Below are 20,478 nucleotides of genomic sequence, written 5' to 3'. Positions count from 1 at the left end.
ATCAGCATCAGCATCAGCATCAGCATCACCTGAAAACTTTTTCAAAATAGAAATTATTGGGCTCCACTCCAGACATAATGGAACCTGAAACTCTGAGAGCGAGAGCCAGTGGTCTGTGTTTTATAACCCTCCTGGTGATTCCTAAAGTTTGGGATCCACTGCTTCAGTCTGAGAGCAATGGTTCTCAGTTTTGATTGCACATTACAATCACCTGGATAGCTTAAAATCTCCAATGCTGAGTTACTCTTGATCAATTAAGTTAGAATCTCTGATGGTGAGACCCAGACATCAGCATTTTTATTTTTTTTTATTTTTTATTTTTTTAGTTTCCTTCATGATTCCAAAGCGCAGCCACTGCCTTTGGTTCTTTTTCAAATAGTTCTCAGCTGTGTTCTTATCTAGTGGTGGACAGCCATCTATTGAAAATGGAGTTCTCTGACAAGTTCCTGGGGTGCTAATAACTTGCCTGCTACTGGTTGCAGAAAAATCAATGTTTTCAGAATTATTTCCCTATCGTGAATAGGCTGGAAATCCCAAATGGTGAACAAGAAAATGTCTAGGAGGACTCCAGAATACTTTGGATTAGTAGTGAAAACCGTGGCAGATCTAGTGAGGTCTCTGCTTTGGTTACGTCTGAAGGCCTCTCTTCAGCTGCCAGGGCTTGCATTCCCCCCATAACTTCCATTTCTCTACAGACTGCCCTCACCCTTATAATGACAATATTTATTATCATTCTCGTGGTGTAATATTATTTTACCATCCTCAAATGAAACACATATATAATGCAACCTACCTACATATGTCATTAAAAAAAATCAATATAATGATGTAACTTTATTATAAAGGATAAACAAAATGAGGTTAATTCATAATAAAAATACATATTGCAATGTATAAATGCTTGGGAAAAATTGGCAGACATAAGTTATCTAGTATTGGCATATGAATTTTTTAAATTGAGGTACAGTTGACACAAAACATTATTTTCACATGTACAACATAATGATTTGATATTTGTATATATTTTGAAATGATAACCATAATAACTCGTTAACATTTGTCACCATATAGTTACAAAATTTTTTTCTTGTGATTAACTCTCTGCAACATTCAAACATGCAGTACAGTATTATTAATTATAGTTGCCATATTATACATTACATCTCCATGACTTATTTATAACTGGAAATTTGTATCTTTTGACTTCCTTCACCCATTGGCCCATCTCCCCAGTCCCCGCCGTCTGGCAATCACCAGTCTATTCTCTGTATTTATGAGCTTGTTTTTTCCTTTATCTTTTTTTTTTTTAAGAGTACATAAAGTAAAAGATGGCATAGATATAAACAAGATCATGTAGTATTTGTTTTTAACTTATTTCACTTAGCATAATGCCATCAATGTTGTTGTAAATGGCAAGATTTCATTATTTTCTTATGGCTGAATAATATTCTATTGTATATATTTATAATATTTTCTTTATCCATTCAGGCATGGATGGCCACTTAGGTTGTTCCCATATCTTGACTATTATAAATAATGCCACAATGAACATGTAGGGGGTACATATATCTTTTTGAGTTAATGTTTTCATTTCTTCTGGATAAATACATACCCATAAATGGAATTGCTAGATTGTAAGGTAGTTCTATTTTTAATTTTTTGAGGAACTTCCACACTGTTTTCCATAGCGGCTGCACAAGTTTACATTCCTACCAACAGTGAACAAAGGTTCCCTTTTCCCACATCCTCACCAATACTTGTTACTTTTGGCATATGAATTTTATTAAAAAAATTTATTATGAAAAATTTCAGATACATGCTGAAGTAGAGAAAATAGTATCGTGATATTGCGATTTATAATAAGAAAGATGTTTGGTGTTCCATTTGTGGCACAGAGCTCCTAAAACCCTTGGAATTTCTTAAATGTGGAAAGCAGCAAAGATATTAATGAGGTGACCTTGGGAAAGCACCTAAGAATGGGGGCTAGTCATCAGAGAAACTAAGTACACAATTAAAGGGTTGGAACTTTCAGTTCTTCCACCCCACCGAACCTCTGGACGCCAATGGCCAATGACTTAATTAATTATGGCCATATAATTAAACTTCCATAAAAACCCAAATGGATGGGGTTTGGAGAGCTTCCAGGTTTGTGAACACGTGGAGATTTGGGGAAAGTGACATATTCTGAGAGAGCATGGAAGCTCCACGCCCTTTTCTTACACCTTGCCCTGTGCACCTCTTACCAACTGGTTGTTCATGCATTATAGCCTTTAATAATAAATTGGTCATCTAGTAAGTAAAATGTTTCTGAGTTCTGTGAGCTGCTCTAGCAAATTAATGGAACCCTAGGAGGGTGTCATGGGACCTTCTAATCCATAGCCTGTCAGCCATTAGCACAGATGATACAGTAGGCTTGGAATTGGTGGCTAGAGGAGGGGGGTGGGGCACAGCCTTGTGGGAATGAGCCCTTAACCTGTGGAATCAACTATTGCTCAAAGGAGCCTTGGTTCTATATCAGAAAGTTTTCCTCTACTCATCTTAGGTGTATTGACTGGGGCCCTTAAAATTTAGACTGACAAAATACAGATTAACAAAAGAAAGACAAATACAAGTTTATCAACATGTGCATTCCACATCCACATGGGAGTACTCAGTGATGTGTAACTGAGAGAGGGTGGTTGAAATTTGAACTTATATAGCATCTTATCAAAGAACAATAATTTCATAGAGAAGTGACAAGACAAAGGAAAAGGATTTTGAGCTTTAGGGTTGGCAAATTGTGGGAAGGCAAATAGACAGGGAAACTAATGGTAGATAAGGGTTAGTTTTAGCAAAGACTTATGTCAATTCCTCTGGTGCCTTCTCTTGGCTAATAAAGGTCTAGAGTTGTCTCTAGTGCTTAACTTGTATACTTTCTGGTAGAGAGGGGAGGGAGGACACCTCTCCAAGTTTATGTTCTGCTTTTAGGCAAGTAGGCGGAGAGCAGAGAGCTTTTCTTATATCTACTTATCTTTAGCTAAAAATAATCCTTATGCTAAAGTGGCATAATTTGGGGTGGCACATTTTGCCACCTCTCAGTTCCTTTTACTGGGAAATAGCTTTTAGATCATAATCTACATGGTAAATTATATCTTAAGAACATACTAATGTTCCTAATTTAAATGTAAGGTTATAGGAATTTTACTTCTTTAGTTTTATATTTGTATATTTTTCATCTAACATACATAAAAGTATTTTTCCAAATAACAATATCAGTATTAATAAAAATATTATAACTGAAAAAAGTCTAACATTTCCCTTCAGTTCTTTTTTGTCCTTCCTTACTTAAAAGGAACATACTACACACTACTGTTCTGTACCTTGCTTTTAAATTTAACTTAATATGTCCTAGGATCATTTCATAACAATATACAGAGTTATTACTTCTTATAGCTGTAAAGTATTCCAATATATTCCCCCACTGATGGACATTTGTATTAAAGAAGTTTTATTGTATTACTAATATTGCCATAATGAATATTCTTACATATTCACAATTTGATATTTTGTCATATTTTCTCTGGGATAGATTCCTAGAAGTAGGATTCAGTGTCAAAGGCAAATGAACTTTTAATTTTGCTAGATATTGCCAAATTCTATAGAAGTCATACCATTTATATTTCCACAATGTGTGAGAATCACACAGGCTTAATATTGGGCTTTTAGAGAAAACAATGTTTAAAAAAATACTTTTGGCAATTTTGTTTATATTTACATTTTCAAATTAGAGAGGTACGTATGTATATGTGTATATATGTATATTTGTGTGTATGTGTATATTTGTGCCTAATGTGTGTATACACACACACACACACGTACATATACATGTGTGTGTGTATGTGTGTGTGTATGTGTGTGTGTCTGTATACACACATTAGGCACAAATTCAGATACAAGCATATTGTATTGGTGACTCAAATATCAGGTCAGTGTTGCTGCCAGTGATGTACTTTTTCAAAATGGTAAAAAGAGCTGGTAAAGTTCAAATAAAACTACATTTTCTCCCAGCATGGGGAACATCTTTCCCTAAATAATGATTCATATATTTTGAAGACATAGGGAGAAGAATGCTTAGAAGGACAGTGGAGGTGGCTGGTTATTACTAAGCTGTATTGATGCTCTGCATAGAGAATGAGAAAATGAGGGCTATATACAAACAGTTAAAGCCTAAGTGTGAGAGCAAGAAGATCTCTCTTGAGACTTAGAAAAAACTAGGAAAAGTTGGTCGCCTTACCTTAGGCGTAAGATAGGCAGCTAATAAGGGTGCTACTTAACATCTACAATCAGAAGCAAGCAAGAATGGAGGGAAAGGAGGCTAAGGGCAGTCATCTCAAAAAGTCACAGTAGGTTGCTCAGTTCCTGAGTTTGAGCCTATTTTCAGATCTGGAGTCTACAGACCAAAGAAGTGGCTAAGTCCCCTCTTTTGCAGGAGAGAAGGCTCTGAAACCTTGTAAAAAGTATATATTGCAATGATTCCTTGAGTCATTCCCCAGAGAGACCCAGGACATTTACTTGTGTAGGACATTCACAATGGGAAAAAGGGAAAGCCCATTAATTTCAAGGAGTTTTGGACCTACGTTCTAAGTAGACTTTGATAACTGGAGATCTCAAGTGTCAACATGCCCCTGTTAGATCAAGGGCTTACAGAAGCAACTAAGGATCCTAGCTAAAGTCTGGTTTATAGAGAACTCACTGGTTGTTTTTCTGGTCCCTGAGTATAAAATTGTAATAGACACACTTGGCAGTTGAATTACTGGGTCCTCAGGTGATTAGGTAAGAGCTATCATAAGCCTTTGAAATTGTTCCCCACCCAGCTAAGATAATAAAAAATGATATTGTGTCACAGGAAAGATGGCGATTTAGTGACACTCTGGATCCTGTGGAGTAAATGTAGACTACCATAGCAAGCTTAACCAAGTAGTCCCAATTCAAGCTGTGTTGGACATGGCATCAGTGCTAGGGCAGATTAATAAGGCCTCAGGCACATGGTATGTGGCCGGCAAATGCATTCTTTCATATTACAATCTGAAATGAGGACAAGAGGTTTGCATTCATGTGGAAAACATAATATTTATTTCCAATTTTATCCAAGGACTATGTTAACTCTTCTACCCTCTATTGCAATACAGTCTGAAGAGATCTAGACTGTGTGGACATCCTGCAGAACATCATACTGATATGTTATACCAATAATATACTGATGGGTAGGACGAGCAAGAGATGGCTTATATGTTCGAGGCCTTGACAAGATATATGCATCCAGAGGGTGGGAGATAAACACTATAAAGGTTCAGGGATCTGCCACTTCTGTAAAGTTTTTTGAGGTCCCGTAGTCAGTGATATGTGGAGACATCCCCTCCAGAGTAAAAGACAAACTTCTGTATCTTGCATGTCCTACTACATAAAGCACGATGCCTGGTAAGTCACATTGGGTTCTAGAAGCACAAATTCCACACCTTTGGACACCACTCTGGCTCATATCCTGGGTAACATGGAAGGTTGCCAGTTCTGAGTGCAGTCTGGAACAGCGATGGGCTCTGCGGCAGTCAGTGTGGAATTTACAGCAAGTCCCAGTAGGAGAGCACAATATAGGCCTCCGGGATTTGGGAGCAAGGCTGTGCCATCTGCAGCAGAGGGTTTACTCCTTTTAAGAAACAGCCCCTGACGTGGTACTGGGCCCTAGTAGAGGCAGAAAGCTTGACCATGGGGTACCAAGTTACCATGTGTCCATAAGTGCCAATTTTGAGCTGAGTTCTATTAGACACACCCAGTCATAAAGTTGATGGGCCCAGCAGCAGTTCATCATAATACAGAAATGGTGTATTCAAAATCAAACCCCAGTAGGACCAGAAAGCATGAGTAAACTGCATGAGCTAATAGCCCAGACCCCCATATCACCTACTATGTTTGTACCAGTACCTCTCCCTCAGGCTGTATGGCCAAATAGGGGTCACATGTGACCAGTTGAGGGAAGAGAAAAAAGATCAAGCTTGATCCACTGCCAGAGGATCCAACACAACATAGCATCCAAATAGGGGAACCACTTCACAGTAAAGATGATGTGGGTACGGGCTCATGACCATGGCATCCACTGGTTGCATCACCTAGAAGACTATTCAGATATTGCCAGCCTGGGCAATGTACGAAAAGTGCAACAGAATAGCCAGGCAATATTCTGTAAGGATGGAGTGCCATCTTTCAAGATGCAGTATATATGCTAAATCAGAGACCTCTGAATGGCACTTCCTCTAATAGAAAGAATATGTGAGGTAGGAGCAGCAGTGGTCTTACTTAACATCTCAATGAGTCATTAGGAGACTCTGTACAGGTTTAGAAATCCTGGTCCTCAAAGAGGTGCATTTTTGCCAGGGAACACAACAACAAGGGTCCCACTGAACTACAAGCTATGGCTACTGTTTGGGTACTTTGGACTGTGTCCAGGCACCAGAAGGCAAGAAGGATTTCCGCCTTGGCAGGAGTAATTGACCTAGATCAACAGGAAGAGTAAGGGCTGCTTTCATATAATGAGCAGGAAAAAAAATATGTGGACCCTAGATGATCCACTTGGAAGTCTCTTAATACTTAATTGGAACCGTGGAAAGACTTGTACAGCAATCCCAGCCTGAGAAGTGTATAATTACCAATAAACAGGCATTCTCATCAGGAATGAGGATTTGAGTCACACCCAGGTAAACCACTAAGACCTATGGAGGTGACAGGTAAAGAACAGTAGAATATGAAATGGGTAGTGGAGGAGGAGGAAGATAAGTAACAGTTGCAGCCCTTAGACCAACTGAGTGATAAGGGCATAGTTTGTCCCAATAACCTCCTTCTTCTAAGCTTTCACTGGAAAAGAGAGGTCTAGAGGAATCGTAGGGGAGCTGCTCCCAGAAAAAGGGTGGAGAAATGGATCAGTGTTGTGCAAGGGGTGTTTTATGGTGGCTATGGGATGCACTGCTCAGGTGTTCCTTCGAGAGAGCATCTGCTGGAAAGACTCGAAAGAAAAAATAGGATTCAAGATATCATGAAGAGGCTAAGAAATAATAGATGCAAAAATATCAGGAATGCTACAGAAATATGAGGAAATGATACTTATGAAGATGAAGCAGATGACGAAGATGAAGGAACTGAAAAGGAATCCTTTGACAAAATGCCTCCTGAAGAAATTAAAAATGACTTTAGTTCACCTCCAAAGTCAAGGTACAAATGAAAAATAATGTCAAGAAAATTCCTCCCAAGCTGGCCTATTCAGAAGCAATTGCTGGCCAAATAGATAAACTAGTAAAGCATTTGTTAATGGTGATATAACAATTTTCAAACAAACAAACAAAAATCTGACTCTGCTTAAAACTGAGGCAAAGAGTTGCAGACTACCAATTAAAAAATGATTAGCTGTGATGCTAAATGTGAACGTGAATGAAGTTGACAATGAAGTGGAACCCTCAACGAGTCTGAATGCGAAACCACAGGAGTGGATTTGTGATAAGATTATTGATACTGTAGACCAGATGATGCCATCTCTGTTAGGTTGTGATGCTATCCCTTTTTGAGGACTATAAGCAAAACTTAAGAGGCCGTGAAGATTCCTCAAAGTTCCAAAATAGTTTTTGAGGTCAAAAGAAGAAACAAACCTGTTGCAACTCAGAAAAGTGAATACTCATGCAGCCTGGGAAGTTGATTCATCTTATTTTCCATGTTGGATTGCAACTCTCAAGCCTTATTTCCTAAAACTTATTCTGTATCCAACTTAACCTGGTAAAAAAAAAAAAAAAAAAGCATCAAAATAGTTACTTTGGCAGGTCGTAGAAGATTTCTTGTTTATATCATCTTGTTCTCTTGCTTTACAGGCAAAAGTTTTTGAGTAAAGTGTCATTTTTGTTTTCAGGAAGAGGGAGAAAAAACACCTGCTGTGAGGATTGTAGTTAGCTGACAGTCTTCTAGTGCCAACTTTGAGAATCCACCACAGCATTTATGCTACAGCCTTACGCTCCCAGAATTGCTCCCCACCAATGGCTAAGTACAGAACAGTACTAGAGTCAGGCCATGCCTGCCCAAATTGGGACCCCCTCAAATGGTCAGACTTTGCTTTGAGGCTCTTCACTGGTGGAGCCAAGACCTTCTCAAAGCTGTATGGTAGCCTGAGGCTCTCACTTTGCTTCCTTCTCTCTCTCCTTTCATGGATAGCAGAGCTGGATCAGTCTGAAGGCACTCCTAGTCTATGCTCCCACTCTGCTTTATTCTCAATAGCTATTTCTCCCAATAAATTTCTTGCACTTCTAATTCTGTTTTGGTGTCTGCTTTACCACGAGCCTGAACTGACCAAAATCCTATGCATTGTAGGATGCTGAGCATCCCTGGCCTCATCTACAAATGCTGGTAGTACTGTCTTCACCAATCTGAAGGCAACTAAGGACATCTCCCTAGATTGCTAAAATGCTTCTACATCTAAAAAAAGTAAGAGAAAAGTTTAATGATTTTCTCCATTTCTTTTCTCCCTCTTCAACAGTGCCTTCACCTTCTTTTCATCTCTAATGTAATTCTTGTACCTTAACAGAAATTGATAAACTTGAAGAGAGAATTAAGTACTAAAGAGACTGTATAGCCTCAGAATTTAGAGAAAAATTTAGGAAATTATCATCTGAAACTGAAGCTAGGGACAAAAAATATCAGTTATGAGAGATGAAATTAGCTACCTATATAAGTAACCTACCTTTGGAATCAGCTGCAAATGTATTGCTTTTGTGATTAATTTCTAAATTTCCATCAGGTCATAAGGATATAGTCTCAGGAAGACATTCTTGGAATGTGGCAGTACTGTGGAATAATCAGTAGTAGGTTGCATTGTCTAAAAAAGATCCAAGAATTTTAGTTTAGTTTTACCAATAAGTTTGTAGCAGAGATCATTTTTCACTTTTAGTTCAATAGATATTCACCTAATGTATTTATCGATTGCCTACTATGTCCTAACATTAAGCATAGAGTATATTTAACATGATCTTTCTCCTCAAAGAGCTTAAAATCTGGAGCATGCATTCTCAAGGGGGAAAAAGCCTTTGATATTACAATGGTTTGTGGCTCTCCAAAGAGCCACAATACATAAACAAACATAGAGGGTATCTGTGGTTAAGTTCTCATAGGAGATAGGGGGAGCAATTATGAAAAAAAGTGCCTAAAATGGCTTCTTAAGAGGTCAGTCAGGAAACTAAGGCTGAGAAAGCTGATCTACTGGAGGAAAAAGAAAAAAAATGAAGAGGATAAAAGAAAGAGACTAAGAAGGAAAAAAATAAAATGATGAAACAGGAAAAGAGGAGAGGTGAGAAAAAAAGAAAGTATGTGAAATTTTAAGAAGACAAAAATAGTTTTGTCTACCACTGAGTCATATGACATATAACTTTTTTCCTTGACATTCTGAAACACACACTTATTTCTCTTACATTATCTCTGGCTCTAGTAACAAAGAATTGAATGTGAAAAGCAACATTGGAATGCCTGTTTTTTAGAAGAACTTCCATATCCTACAGCATTCTTTTCTTGCTCAAATACTCCAAATGTCCTTTCTCATTTAAAATTTAAACCTGTAAAACAATTTCCTATTAGGTTCCTAAGGACCCCATTATTCCACTAACTTGTAATGTAAACTGTTAGCTCCACAATATCAAAACCTTTAGTTTTACAGTAATTACTTCTTTAATTTATCTGACATAGTAGACAAACCCATTTGTTGTTGTTTGATGGCTTCTCAAGCTTCTCTGCAGTTTAATTTCTCTCTCTGGACTATTTATTTTCCTTTGTTCAGAGTATGGGTATTCCTGGCAACTTTCTGATTATGAGTTTGATTTTTCAGGTATCTTCGTATCAAAAAGGAAGTGACCTTGCTAGCAGACATTGATATTTCAGTTAATAGAAAGGCATTATCTTAGCATTTTTAAATGTATTTTATATTTTGGTATAAGTGTCCACATTTTAGAAGTTCATTAAAAAAAAAAAAACCTTTATTTTTCAGAGTAGTTTTAGGTTTATAACAAAACTGAGATGAAGGTATGGGGATTTCCCATATACCCCGTGCTCCACACATGCATATCATCCCCCATTATCAACATTATTCACCAGAATAGTACATTTTTTTTTTTTACCTATGATGAACTGATATTGGCATATCATAACCCTCCGAAATCCATAGTTTACCCTGGGGTTCACTTTTGGTGTTATAAATTCACCATGGGTTTGGATAAATGCATAATGACATACATCCATCATATATCATACAGAATATTTTCACTGCCCTAAAAAATCTTCTATGCTCTGCCTTTTCACTTCTCAGCAGCCCCCATACCACACCCAACCTGGCAACCGCTGATCTTTTTGTTGTCCCCATAGTTTTGCCTTTTCAGATTGGCTCCTTTCACTTAGTAAATACACATTTAAGGTTCCTCCATGTCGTTTCATGGCTTGATAGTTCATTTCTTCTCATTGCTGCATACTATTTCATTATTTGTATTATACAGTTTATCAACTCAACTGCTGAAGAGTACCTTGGTTGCTTCCAATTTTGACAATTATGAATAAAGCTGCTAGAAACATCTGTGGGCAGGTTTTTATGTGGACATCAGTTTTCCACTCATTTGGGTAAATATCAAGGATTGAAATTGTTGAATTATATGGTAAAAGTATATATAGTTTTGTAAGAAACTACAAAACTGTCTTTCAAAGAGGCTCTACCATTTTGTGTTCCCACCAGCAATGAATGAGAGTTGCTCCACATCCTTGTGAGCATTTGGTGTTGCAGTGTTCTAAATTTTGGCCATTCAATATAGTGGTATCTCACTATCAGCTTAATTTTCATTTATCTGATGGCTTATGATGTGGAGTATCTTTTCATATGGTCTTTTACCATCTGTATATCTTCTTTGGTGAGGTATCTGTTAAAATCTTCAACTCATTTTTTTAATTAAATTATTTTCTTATTGTTTTTAAGAGTTCTTTGTATATCTTAGATAAGTCATTTATGAGATGCATCTTTTGCAAATATTTTCTTCCACTCTGTGGCCTGTTATCTCATTCTCAGAGCACAATTTTTAATTTTAATGAAATTCAACTTACCAACCAAAATTCTTTCTTTCATGGATGCTATATTTGGTGTTGTATCTAAAAAGGCATCAACATATCTCGTCTTCTAGGTTTTCTCCTATGTTATCTTCTAGGAGTTTTATAGTTTTTGCACTTTACATTTAGGGCTATGATTCGTTTTAATTTTTATGAAGGGTATAAGGTCTGTGTCAAGACTAATGTTTTAGCATATGGATGTCCAGTTGTTCTAGCATCATTTGTTGAAGTGATCTTTGTTCCATTGTATTGCTTTTTCTCCTTTGTCAAAGAGCAGGTGACTATATTTATAGGTGTCTATTTCTGGACTCTCTATCCTGTTCCATTGAACTATTTGTCTATTTTACCTATATTACACTTTCTTGATTACGATAGCTTTATAGTATGTCTTGAAGTCAGTGTCAGTCCTCTAACTTTGTTCCTCTCAGACGTACATTTAGATGAATTTAGCAACTGTATATACCTGTGTAACTACCACAGACATGCACACAGCTGAACCTTGCTTTGGGTAGAATGGATATTTTAACAATATTAATTCTTCCAATCCATGAGCTTGGAAAATCTTTCCATTCGTCTATTTTTTAATTTCCCTCATCAATGTCTTACAATTTTCAGTGCACAAGTATTTCACCTCCTTGGTTAAATTTATTCCTGGGTATTTTATTCCTTTTGATGTAATTGCAAATAATATTGTTTTCTCAGTTTCTCTTTCCGGTAGTTTATTAGTGTATAGAAATGTAACAGATTTTTATTGATCTTGTACCCTGCAACTGGGCCTGACAGTTTCTTTGTAGGAAAGTTTTTGATGACATATTCAATTTCTTTAATAGCTATTAGGCCATTTAGATTTATTGGCTCGGTTTTTTTTTTATATATATATATATTAGTTTTTCAGGAATTCGTCCATCACTTCAGCTGCTGAATTTACTGGCATGAAGTTGCTGAAACTATCCCTTTGACATTTAATTCTATTACCATTTTGACTACATTAACATTTTGCACAGAAAAATAGATGACAGAGGAAAATAAATACATAATATATGACAGAAAAAAGATGTGTATGTGTAGACACATACATGGTAGGTGCAAACAGTGACAGAAAAAGGGAATTACAGTTCAATGTAACAAATACCATGAGAGGAACACAGAAAACACATAGAAAGGATACTGAGTCCAATTTTGGGAATCAGAATCATGATGTTCAAGTGATGAGTTAGATTGCTCAACTCTAGGTAAATTAATATAATCAGACTTATAGACACTTTAAAAGCTGAGACTTAGATCACAGATCACTTCGCATTGAATATCTATTTGTGAGGGTGTGTAGTCAATTGTCTCCCCCCTTCACTGGCATATCTTTAATTAAAAAATAAAACACAATGATATATTTATTATAAAAAATTTCAAACAAGATAGAAAAGTGAAAAAGAAAGTCACTTGCATTTTGGCCAACATCCTTCCAGATGTTTTCGTACACTTACTTCACAGATATACACATACACACTCCTGTTGGTATGAGTGTTCATGCTGATCTGTGTGATGGGGGGACAATCTATCTGCTATGGACACATTTTCAAGTATAAAGAGATTAACGTTATATTTAATGGCTGAAGGGTATTCCATTGTCTACATACTCCAACATTTAACTAATGTCTTAGTGATGGCACTTATAAAAAAAGGAGTGAAGAACATCCTTATGAATCTTGTTTTCTTTTTACTATTTTCCTTACAATAAATGACTAGGAAATGAGATTGTTGGGGCAAAGGTTAATGCTTATGTTAAATTTTGATAATTAAGGTTATACTAATTTCAACTTCACAACAATAGTATACAACAGTAATTGTATCACCATATCCTTATCTACACTGATAGACAAAAGGGATCTTTTTGGAAGATTAACATCTTTTCATTTTTTAATTAGGTGTTTGTTTTTCTTGTTTTAGAAATGTACTATTGATATCCTTTACCAATTTTATTTATTGTGGTGTTAAGTTCTAAAATTGATATTCTATGAGCTCTCTGTATATTATGAACATTTTTCCTTCTTTTTTCACTTGCTACACATTTATTTCCCACTGGTTATGTGAAGATTACAATCTTTCTGTGGTTAACTTGTACCAATTTTTTTTTCTTTTATGACCTCTGGTTTGTTTCATACTTAGAAAAGGCCTTTCTCAGCTCAAGATTATAAAGATATTCACCTCCATTTTCTCCTATTTTTATGGTTTCATTCTTTACATTTAAATTCTTGATCCATCTGGTATTTGAAAAACGATATAGATGTAAAGCCTGTCTCTAATCTTTAGACATTTCTCAGACTATCCTTTTCCTACTGATGAATGATTTGTAATATGTAGTTTACTGATCACCACTGAGACTTCTGGAGTCAGACTGTCTTGTCTTCCACACTTACCAGTAATGGCTCTGGGTAACGCAATAAAATCGAGATAATTGCATGTGTCTTATAGAGGGTTAAATAAGACCACCTTAAAAAGCGCTCCAGTACTTGACACATAAGTGCTCAGCAAACGTCAGCTGCTGTTACTAAACACCCATATATACACAGCTGTTTATTTCTGGATTCTATAGTAGGTTCACTGATGTATCTGGGTAATATAACACTCCATATTACCCAACCCATTGTCCCAACTAACAGCTCTTCTTTGCTCATTTTAACTAAGGTCATATCTCACTTGCCTTTCGAATCATAACTAGAGCCCCAAAATGTTAACCTTGGGGGTAAAACAAGTATGCTTCACAATGTAGTGAGAATCAAAACCCAAACCAACGCACTGAACAAACACTGGGGAGGGGAAGGTGCCTATTTCTTCTACACCTATTCTGAAAGGCTGAAACCCTACCTATTTCAGCCCTTGGCAAATAACTGACGTTCTCAAAGGCTAATCCCTTTTCTTCCTTCTCTAGTTTACAACCTGAAGAAAAACAGTTCAGTTACCCTCAGTGGACCGCGAAATTGAAGCAACTAGGGATGAGATTTGGAGTTGGAGGTGCGGGGGCGGGGCCTGGTCCTGACCTGGCCGTTTCCTGGTGGCAAGCTGAGCCGACTCCCCACTCCCGGGCTAACGCCCCACAGCGGAGGTGGTAGGCAGGAGACTTCGGGACTCATTAAATCTGCGCGGTCGGGCACGCAGGCGGGGCACTTGGGGGATGGCAGGACCACATCAGAGCCCTCAAAGAAAGTGTGGGAAAAGCCGGCAGAGCGACGGAGAAACGCAGAAAGTCCCCAGAGCAGTTTGCGTCGGGAGGAAGCGAGGAAGCGAGGGAGCTCGGAGGGAGCTCGGCTTTCCGTTCAACCACGCGCGTCACTTGGCTCCTTGAAGCCAGTAGCCTGTCCCACACTCTCCGTTCCCTGTGGCTCAGCGGACCTCTGCATCCCCCAAGCGTCCTCTGCGGGCGTTGCCCCGGCCCCAGCATTCGGGCCGTTGTGCGCAGCGTCTCCCGCGGGGGCCCGCTCGCTCCTCCCTCTAACGGCCTCCGGCTGCGGCGTCGGTTACGTCATCGTAGGCGGGACTTCCGGCCTCGCGCGTCTTTAGATCTCGGGACCGAGGCGCTTCCAGGGGCTTGAGGGGTAAGGGGTGGGGGGTGGCTGGGGGGGGCCTTTCAACCAGATCTCGGCGTGGAGCTGGCCCCGCACCCCAGTGAAGGCCAGTTTACCAAGCAGCAGCGGGGCATTTCTCCGCTGCTGCCGCTGCCCTCTCCGCCCTCGGAGCTCTCCCGGGATCCCTCGGATTTCCCCGAGCTCGGGAGCCCTGCTCCTCTTCAGCCTGCGCCGCGAGCGACCGCGGGGACCTCGCCAGGCGTGGCGGGCTGGGCCAGCACCCCGCGTGTGGCACTGGATCTCTTCGCCCCAATGACCCTGCGAGAGGAGCTGATTGGGTGCCGGTGGTTGGAGCTGTGGAGGTGTCTCCCAGGTGGCAAGTGCGGCCAGAACACCGGTCACTGTTAAGTTTTAAGTCCTCACGTTGCAAGGCCGTGTGTGAGTCTGGTACGTACCCTCTTAATGGAGACGCTATCTTGTCCGTATTTTGGAATACTCATTTTTTTATTTTTGTTAACTTGCCCTTGAGTAATTTTGTCTTGTAATTGGAACGGGTGTTAGAAAAGTAGACTTTGAGACCTGTTCTGTAGCCAGTGAAATGCACGTGAAACTCTTTAGGGAGCTTTTTGATGCGCGGTGCTTGTGTAGACAGGTTAGTAACTGCCTAAACGTGTGGTACCTCTCGTCTAATTTGTGATGAAAAAGCTATGCTACCATTTTCCTTGACCCCGAGGACAATTTTAACAGTGATATTGACTGTCATTACAGAGATAACGTCTAGAGCTTTTGACCATTATAAATAGGCACTTAGCCCTTAAAAATGCCCACTGCCAAGTATTTTAAAAGCCTTTGGTCACTTTAGTTGTAGCGATGAAGCTATATCAGTAAAATCTCAAGTCTAGGATAAGAAACTTGTTCATAATTTCTTATATAGGATATACTTCGTAATGTGTTCAGACTATGAGCACAAAATGCTTGAGTAGATCTAAAACTATGTGAGTAATTAAAGCATTGCTTCTGTTACCTAGCAACATCTAAGTAAACAAGTCTAATATTCAACTAGAATATAATTAAATGTATCCTACAATGATCTGCATTCAGAATTCTCTAAATTCATGGGTTTAGCCTGTAGGTGGTTATAGTTAATACTCACTTTTTGCATTGAAGTTTTATTTCAAACTCATTTTGTTTAGAATTACTAGAATGCTTTAAATATCAGTATTATACAAGACTCCAGAGAGTTGCAAGGGAATTTGAGTTATCCTTTGGTTATTTAGGGCAGAGTACGTTAGATAGTCCCCTTCCTTTCAGTATTTTCTTTTGTAACCAGATAAGTGTGCAGGCCATATTCAGGAATTTTCTCAAATGATGGAGTAATACCAATCCAGGATTATATAGAGCATTGGGAGATTGTCCACCGGTGATTTTTTAAGCCTTAATGATTGTATTGCAATTAATTAGTTTTCAGAGCATTTATCATGCTATTTTGAATGCAGTAATCTTTCAATATGTGAGAAAATTGGTGAGAACATTTGAGATTCTGAGACTGAATGACTTCTTTGAAATCAAGCTGTTAGTAATGGGAATTGGAAATTGAAATTTAATGTTCTTTGCATCTTGCCCTTACTGTATTGCAAAAACCTGTAGACTTCATTTTTGGTCCCAAATCTCTTTTTTCCCATATGGTGATTCTGAAGTAATGAAATATTCGAATTGGGCAAGACAAGCAGAGAAGAAGAAAAATCAGGAATGACTCGTGTTGTAAAATCCTTAGAAATCACATGTCAGCATTTTGTCATCTGAAGTTCTAATTCAAGAAGCTTAGAATAATGAAATTGTAGCAGAAAGATTAGTGAGTTGTCAGAATTCTTTTGTGTGTGTTTTATAGGTACTGTCTCTGCCTAAAAAATAAATGAGTTTTATTTTAACTTTGTCATACATAATGTATTAGGTTCAGTAGGTAATTTTCTCAAATTGTCTAATCTGTGTGTACTTTTAGGGAATGTGTGTATCTATGTAAAAACATTTCCAGAAGTACTCCTCCATCCTACTGACTGAAGTTCACATTTCTTAATCTGAACTCTTTGAAACCTTCCTTGCACTCTGCATTTTCAAGGTTATTCATGTTCTTTATAGAAAAGCTGTACTCTGAGCACACTGGTTTCGTCACTAACCTCTAAACCTACTGTATGCTTTCTCCTTTCTTTACCGGTCTTTATGTCATTCTACCTACCTGACCTGATTTTTTCCTTTTTTCCCTAAAATCTAAATTGTGCCTTTTCTGTAAAGTTCAACTCCACCATAAACTAACTCTAAAGGGGAGGAAGAATTCTCTAACCTCTTAGGGTCTCTGGCTGGGCCTAAGAATTAAATTGATATAAAACAGATTAACAGGAGAAAAGCAATCAAGTTAAAAAACAATTTTTACTTGTACATGGGGACCTGCACAGGAGAATGAAGACCTGAAAAAGTGACCAGAGCAGAAAGCTCTTCTTATACCTTTCAGACAAACAATAAATTTGTGAAGAAATGACAAAAGGGGTTTGGGTTAGGATTAGTGAGTTGTGGAGAAGTGAATAGGAAGATAAGGATTAATTTAACAAGATTTGTTTGTGCAGATTTCTGGGCTTTGATTCCCCATCTCTGGTGATAAAAATGTCTTCCTCCTTATAGGGAGAGTACCTTTCACATGGGAGTTTTATCTCCTTTCAGGAAGAAAAAAGTGTCAGTGTCCCTCTTGAACCTGCTGTTTCTCCTGTTTCTCAAGTGCTTTTAACTCAGTATACTGACGTGGCATATTTTGGGGTGACGTGTTCCAAACTCCTTCACCTCTCACATTCTATAGTATTTGTCAGCCATATTTACTTGATGCTTATACTTTATATTGTATTGTTTTTTATCATTTCTATGTATGCTTTATCTTCCTAACTAGATTGCAAGCTCCTTAAGGGCAGGACACCAGATCTCAATGAGCTGTATCCTTAATTTCTTCTAAATAGAAGTTCCTGAATAAATGTTTCTTAGAGATGAGGAATGTACATTTCTACTTTTATTTTTTTGCCTCTCCCATTGTGCTGTGGAAGTTAAAAAAAAATCTTTGAGGGAGTAACAGAGAGAGGAAGGGCAGCTAAACTTTAAGAAAGGGAATTAAAGAGGAAATTCACTGGAATCAGAAAGAAAAGATTCTGTTCCTAGAAAGTGTGAATATTTGAGAATTTCCCATGACAATATCGGTAGTAAGGACTCCCTCGGGAAACCTGACACTATTCCCAAATGGGCTTGGGGAGTTTGGTCAATTTCTTCGTTCCTCTTTAGTAGAATCGGTTTTAAAAGTACTTCCTCAGGAGCTACCTTCTACCTCTCTCCTCCTCTCCCCCTTCTTTCATCTATCCTCCTATTTTTCTTCTTTCTATTTTACTTTTTACCTGGTCAGGACTTAATTTATGAAATTCTGTCAATACTTTCATTTGGTCCTGGTAATTAGCAATTCTTTTCAGTTTTATCTTTTTCCATCAGAACTGCCTCTGAGTCATAGAGAGATCACAGACTGTATTCTAGCACTATTCTTTTAGTTTAACAGATATAATTTTGGAAGACAAATTAAGAAAGTCAGGAAGTGCCCAATTATTTGCTTTCTGTATATTGTAACTTGAAACTGCTTTTGGATTAAAATTCATAGAGTTAGGAACCTAAAGCTAGCCGTGCCCTTTTGGAAAGCGCCAATCTCCCTCAAAGTATGTCTTTAGATAAATTCTAGGTAATTTTTATAGTCTTGCTATTAATTTTGTATCTGATGTTTGTAACAGGTAAAAGTATAAGAAAGTGAAGTTGTGTCTCAGTACTTTTATAAGTTCTTGGTTTGATTCACAGGTTTCTTAGTGAGCTGCTTAGTTGTTGCCCAGTAACGCAAAGGCAGTATAACATAGCAACCATTGAAAACATTAGCACTGGACTATAGAGATTTTCCTGATGAAGTTGCAGTGCTTATCTCTAGTGTTCACATTCAGTCTGTCTTAACTGAATCACATTTTGGTTAAAGCAGACATTTGAGGTATTGTTAATATTAAGTACATATTTTTTGATGTGTGACAAATTATAACTTGCATATTTTTCAAGTAGAGATGTGTATATATATATATATATATATATATATATATAATCAGTTCTCCACAACTGGTGTGTGTGTGTGTGTGTGTGTGTGTGTGTGGCCAGCCAGTGCTAGGGTGGATGAATTTGAAATGGTTCTTTAAAGAACATTTTTATATTCTGGAGATTCATGGAAAGCTTAGATTAATAAGCATGAATTGATAGGCATCACGATTTTGCAAGAAGAAAATTGTGATTCAGGAGACTAAGGCTTGACTGAGTCATTTAAGCTTTCTTGGAAGCTGTGACTGGTATCTGAAGTTGGGGCAGTCTTGAGTAACTAAACCCTTCATGAGTAGAGTCTGCACAAATTATGGGAAGTGCCAGAATTAAATTTTAGGCACTACCTAAATTTGTGTGTACAGGGAGTTGGAGAATTCGTTGGTGTTAGGAAAACCATACATTTGGTGTTAGAAGTGTTGTGAGTAAAAATAGTTCAAAATTTGTTTTTAACCTTTTAAGAAACTGCCAAAATATTCTCAAAATTGACTGTATCAATTACATTCCTACCAGAAAAGTAGAAGGGTTCCAGTTTCTCTACATCCTTGTCAACACTTGGTATCATATGTCTTTTTGATTATAACTATTCTACTGGGTGTCTAGGAGTATCTCATTATGATTTTAATTTGCATTTCTCTAAACACAAATGATATTGAGCTTCGCATTTTTTTATTAGTCATTTATAAGTCGTCTTTGATGGACTGACTACTCGAGTCTTTTGCCCATTTTTTTAGCTGGGTTTTTTGTCTTACTGAGTTGTAAAAGTTCTTTATATATTTTATTAGAGTCTTATTAGAGACTATTAGAGAGGTATTTATAAAGATTTTCTCCTAGTCTGTGGCTTGTTTTCTTATTCTTACTGATGTCTTTGAAGTGCAGATATTTTTAATAGTCTTATTTGTCATTTTTTTCTTTCATGGCTTATGTTCTGTGTAGACTTTTGCCTAATCCAAAGTCACAAAGATTTTTCTCTTGCATTTTCTTTTAGCTCCTTCATTTAGATCTAGGATCCATGTTGAATTAACTTTTGTGTATGGTGTAAGATAAGGTCTTTTTTTTTTTTTAAATTTATGTCAAATGAATATACATAGGCCTAGCACCATTTGTTAAAAAGGTGACTTTTTTCCCTTAAATTGTATTGGCACCTTAGTAAAAAAAAAAAAAAAAAAAAAATCTGTTGCCTATAATATAAGAATTTCTAGAATCTCAATTCTGGTCCATTTATATATATTCCTGTCTTTACTCCAATACTACTCTCTCTTGATTACTGTGTGTTATAGTAAGTTTCAAAATGGGTAGTACAAATCCTCCAACTCTTTCAAAAGTAATTCTAGATCTTTTCTATTTACATATAAAATTTAGGATCAACTTTTCAGTTTCTACAAAAAATTTGCTGGGATTTGATAGGAATTGCACTGAATCCATAGATCAAGGTGGGAAGGATTGCTAACTTAAAATTGAGTTTTCCAACCCATGAACTTGTAATGTCTCTCCATTATTTAAATCTTTAATTTCTCTCAACAATGTTTTTTAGTTTTCAGTATATAAATTTTACACTTATTAAGTTTATTCCTAAGAATTTGATAATTTTTGGTGCTATCGGGAATGGAATTATTATAATTTGATTTTT

At 37.4% G+C, this 20,478-nt stretch overlaps 1 protein-coding gene and 1 long non-coding RNA gene across 4 annotated transcripts in view; one reads left to right on the top strand and one right to left on the bottom strand.

The window, feature by feature from the left end:
- Positions 1 to 5,083: 5,083 nt before the first annotated feature.
- On the bottom strand, positions 5,084 to 14,656 carry LOC105293251. Its single transcript, XR_895969.2, has 3 exons — positions 14,178 to 14,656; positions 8,750 to 8,884; positions 5,084 to 7,791 (listed from the first exon to the last, which is right to left on the bottom strand). It is a non-coding gene; the product is annotated as an uncharacterized LOC105293251 (long non-coding RNA).
- Positions 14,657 to 14,730: 74 nt separating this feature from the next.
- The window catches only part of CEP83 (centrosomal protein 83), a 97,848-nt gene continuing 92,100 nt past the window's right edge, over positions 14,731 to 20,478 (top strand). For 2 of the 3 annotated variants that reach the window (XM_011361786.2, XM_011361787.2), the window contains exon 1: positions 14,732 to 15,149. The gene's annotated coding sequence lies outside the window, so the exon portion shown is untranslated. Of the gene's footprint in view, positions 15,150 to 20,478 lie in introns of all 3 variants that reach the window. The other variant, XM_023531569.1, reaches the window with a different exon arrangement.

This window comes from Pteropus vampyrus, unplaced genomic scaffold (genome assembly GCF_000151845.1).
Source record: "Pteropus vampyrus isolate Shadow unplaced genomic scaffold, Pvam_2.0 Scaffold70, whole genome shotgun sequence".
NCBI classification, from domain to species: domain Eukaryota; kingdom Metazoa; phylum Chordata; class Mammalia; order Chiroptera; family Pteropodidae; genus Pteropus; species Pteropus vampyrus.
Note: the sequence above shows the minus strand (reverse complement) of the source record. Positions and strands in the feature narration are given on the sequence as shown.